The sequence below is a fragment of the Boleophthalmus pectinirostris genome, unplaced genomic scaffold, assembly GCF_026225935.1.
Source record: "Boleophthalmus pectinirostris isolate CB_2022bp ecotype Guang Dong unplaced genomic scaffold, ASM2622593v1 HiC_scaffold_7, whole genome shotgun sequence".
In the NCBI taxonomy this organism is placed as follows: Eukaryota; Metazoa; Chordata; class Actinopteri; order Gobiiformes; family Gobiidae; genus Boleophthalmus; species Boleophthalmus pectinirostris.
The window spans coordinates 29,985,722-29,990,477 of record NW_026571473.1 but is presented as its reverse complement, the minus strand read 5'-3'; the positions used below and the strand labels follow the sequence as shown (position 1 = coordinate 29,990,477).

General features: G+C 39.2%; 1 pseudogene; it reads right to left on the bottom strand.

Moving 5' to 3' along the window:
- Positions 1-3,739: 3,739 nt before the first annotated feature.
- Positions 3,740-3,857, bottom strand: LOC129412222 (5S ribosomal RNA; annotated as a pseudogene).
- Between the last annotated feature and the right edge of the window lie 899 nt (positions 3,858-4,756).

Genomic DNA, 4,756 nt, shown 5'->3' with positions numbered 1-4,756 from the left:
CCACTTGTATCCGCGATCTTGTCCTTTCAGTCATTACCCAAAGCTCATGACCATGGGTGAGGGCAGGAACGTGGATTAACCAAAAATATCATCAGAGTTTATCGGCCATCGGTTGCTCTGGATTCTAAACAATCAGTATCTGCGTCGCCCATGAACCTATATTCCATATTTAGTAGTAGTTTTATTTGGTCATTTTGCAGCACTACAAAACAAACAAAACAAAACATAGACTACAACCCCATGGATCATGAACAAAAGGGTATCAGTCAATCTCTATATATCACTAGTATTTTCATTTTTCAGTGCAGATTCAAGCAGAGGGGGTTGCAATCACACACCCAACATGCTCTTATCGTAAAGAGTATGACAACGCACACTAATTTACAGCTATCTATGCAATGTTTTAGACTTAAATGCACACACAGCAGTCTGATTTGGTCGATCTACCACAGAAAAGTTTTGTTTATTTTGTCTGTGTACTCCCTCTGTTGTCCAGGTGGGGTCATAACAATACAAAATTAAATGTGGTCAGTAGAATGAATCCATTTGGCCAATCATCCAAGTAGTTTCCTATGTTCTTATGTGGTTTTGCCTTACATCTGTGTGACGGGAGGAGCTAACTGCACTGAAACTAACGCACCCTAGTTGTGTCGGTATGATTTATCTGTTACTAGTGATGACGATTTAACTACAATAAGGTGTGAACTGTCACTGTCGTCCTGCATGAATGATTAAGCGACATATGACTCAGGCGACAGTTCACACCTGAGGAAAGTTACATTGGCTTAAAACTAATACTTCTCACTGTAAACAGCTAGGGTGTGTTAGTTTCAGTGTAGCTCCTCTCTTCAGACAAACACAAGGCAGTCCCATGTATAGTAAGAGATCAGGAGTCAAATTTCACCTTATTGGGCATGTTTCTAAAGTGGTGTCTTAGTTTTCTTGAGGGTTTTTTTTGTTTCTTTTTTTTACATATTTAGTAACACATTAGGCTAAAACCTGATCATTTGTTGCTTTCCATATGTTTATATGGTTTTGAGCATCCAGCAACACTTCAAAAAAACATCTAGTCAAGTTAAGATGACTTGAATTAAAGGTTTATCATGAGTAAATTTCTCTTGCCAAGTAAAATGATCAACCAATGGAACAAGAGTATTTGTACTTAAGATATGAAAATGCATCTTGCTGCACTTGAAATTTAGTAAAAATAAAATTTTAGTGGAACAAAGTGGAACATGTCCCTCTCACTTCTCTGTTTGTTACTTTGGATGGAACTGAAGTACTGTGATGTGGTATCCTCATATGTACTACAGTAATATACAGTACAATACAGTAAAATAGAGGGAACTACACAGGATATTCTTTATATTTTGACTGTAATGATTCACTCTTGTCAAGACATTTAAAAAGGAAAAAATTGCATTTCTTCAACACTTATATAAATACTCATGTAGAATTATGCAATGAATTTTTGAGTACAATTTAGTTTAAAATTCATAAAAATTGCAAAAACTAAAGCTATATTTGGTACTTTAGTTTAAAGACTTGATATGACTTGAAGCTCAAAGCAGACGACTTGAACTTGACTTGGACTTATGGGCCAGTGACTCGAGACTCGACTTGGACTTGCCTGTATTTGACTTGGGACTTGACTCGGACTTGAGGTCAAAGACTTGAGACTTACTTAAGACTTGCAAAACAATGACTTGATCCCACCTCTGGTAGACTGGTTGAATCTACACAAATAAACAAAAATTCTTAATTTAAGACATTTTAACTTATCTAGATATTGTTTTGTTTTTTTTGTGAATGCTGCTATTTCCCAGTTAACTCTTAAAAACGTTCATCCAGTCAACAGAATTAAAATTAATTTTGTTTTGTTTATACTCAAGCGCTCCCTCCCTCATTTGTCCCATGGCTACATAATCCGTGTATCATTCTTTCATTCGTTTTTCAATATAAAACCAAAAATAAGAAAACCAAAAAACAACTTATTCATTATTTGTCTCCAAAACCAAAATGAAAAAACAGATAACGGTTTGTTTTTTCAGTTTTCGATTTTGTGTTTAAATGAATAATGGACGGCCGTTTCCCATTTCCGTGACTTAAACTGCAATGCCGGACTTTCGCGCCGAATATGGACTGAACCAGGATTGAATCAGGACCGACCAAACCGGGACTGAGACTGGAACCAGACCAGGACTGAAAATGGTTTAGCCCTGGTTCAGTCCTGGTTCAGTCCATATGCGGAGCAAATGTCCGGCATCTCAGTTTAAGTCACAGAAAAGGGAAACGGCCGTTATCCGTTTTTTCCATTTTTCATTTAAACACAAAAATCAAAAACTGAAAAAACGAATCATTATCTGTTTTTACATTTTCGGTTTTGAAGACAAATAATGAAGAAAATTGTTGTTTTTTCGTTTTCTTATTTTTGGTTTTATATTGAAAAACGAATTAAGGAATGATACACGAATCCTACCTACACTCCCACCGTTCAGCATGACTAAAACATGACCCTTGCGTGTACACTGCAAAAATATTCAACTCTCTTCTCCCAATCTCCGAGGGACCAGACACCCCAAGACTCTAACTCCACACGCTCACCCCGGAGATCACGTCTGCGGAGAGGAGCGGACTAATCGTCAGCTCTCCCTCTCCACTCCGAGCGAGCTACTGTGACGTTTACACAAGGGGGGAAAAAAAAAAATAACTCGATAGAATAATTTGATTTGCGCAAGGCCCTGTGGATTAACCTCGTGTCTGTCTGGAAACCAAATCCGCCGTACTCCGAGTGGAGAGCGATCACTGTTCACACAGCTCTCAGCGGCTTTAGATGGACACATGTAGCCAATTAGATTTCCCATAGATTACGTGCATTATCCAGTCGCTATTATGTGCTACTCGTGGACGAAGTGGACTTGATTTTTTTTTCACAGCTTCAATCACTTTAATTGTGCGTATTCACAGAGGTTATATACATGGAGAGTGACTAGTTTAAAGTGGACCTCTTACGCCAAACTGGCTTTTCAGAGCTTTTAATCGTGTCATAGTAGTTTCCCGTTCTCATTTACCCTCTCGGAGTGATTTGTGCATATTTCAATCAATCAAGCAAACTTTATTTGTACAGCACTTTTCATACATTTGAAATGTAGCACAAAAGAAGAAAAATGACAGCGATTAAAAACAACAGCAACCACACCCCCACTCCATTGTTTCATCGATATACACAGCAATTTAAACAGAAGCATAAAACTTCTAAAGGTTATAGTGAAAATAAAAAATGGAGAGCTAAAATTTGATGGAGACTAAGTAAAATAATAATAATTTAATTTGAAACAAGTAAAAGTTTCAAGTAAAAGCTAAACTGAAACAATACTTTTTGAGTTTACTTTAAAAAATATAAACACTCGCAGAGGACCTCAGATCCTCAGGTCGACTGTTCTGCACATGAGGGCCGTAAAATAATAATAATAATAATGCATCAGTTTTATACAGCGCTTTTTTGGACACTCAAAGACGCTTTACAGAGCAGTATTCATTCACTCCAGACCCGGTGGTGGTAAGATAATAATGTAGCCACAGCTGCACTGGGACAGACTGACAGAAGCGAGGCTGCCAATCTGCGCCATCAGCCCCTCCGACCACCACCATCACTCACACACACACCACTTGAATACTAGGCAATGAGGGTGAAGTGCCTTGCCTAAGGACACCAACAACAGTTTTTACGACTGGCTCCCCACTGTGGCACCTGATTTTCCCAGTGGTCTCGTATCCAAGTACTAACCAGGCCCGGCCTTGTTTAGCTTCTGAGATCTGATGGGATCAGAATTTGATAAGCCGGTATGGCCACAAAAAACTGAATGACGCCTCACTGTGAGTTTTAGTTTGGACTCTTGGGACAGTTAAAAGACGACTACCTGAGGACCTGAGAGTCCGAGAGGCTCTGATAAAAGCAGATCAGATAAATAAATAGCACTAAGACCATTAAGAGCTTTATAAATCAATAAAATAACTTTAAAATCTAACTTGAAGTTCACAAGAAACCATTGCAGAGACTTCAAGTACTGGTGTGATATACTTCACTTTACTTTACTGTTTGATCATCTTTAATTGCTTATTTTCTCTACGCAATATTGCCAACTATTTCACCAGTATACACCCATTGCTCTTTACTTAAAGTTGTCTGGAGGATTCTCCAAAGAAAGAGAAATGCAGCAACTATTTGTCCTTTTTCAAATGTTGCGCCTCCGTGAAACTATCCTCCCTCCTCCACCGCTCCCTAAGTAGAAACTCCTCCTCCTGCCTCTTCTTTACGCTTGAAATCGTGCTTGTTTACAGCCGGTGTGCGTTCAGAATTGCTGTTGAAGTTACCTGTCCAGAAGTAATTTAGCGACTGATGCGTCAGTCTTTAGACCCTTCGTCTGCTTCAGTGCACGCCATCGCTGGAAGGAGTCTCCAAGAATCACCTTAGTTTGGTTTCGCTCCTTTTCCCCTTCTCTTCTTCTTTCAGCGACTTCCAAGACAGGCTTTCTTTTGCGGCGAACTGGTCGTGGATTTTTGTCTGTCATTGCAGCAAACTTTGTGCCAACTGTGAGGAAGCAACAGTTCGAAAAAGCCCCTAAGAACTGCTGCGTCTTGCGTCTTACATATAATGCGTGTGGGGCGAACGCAATCCACGTAATCCCACTGCGCTGGCAAGTCAGTTATGTAGAAATGTAGGATTGACAACCTAATAGCCAAAGGATAACAACCT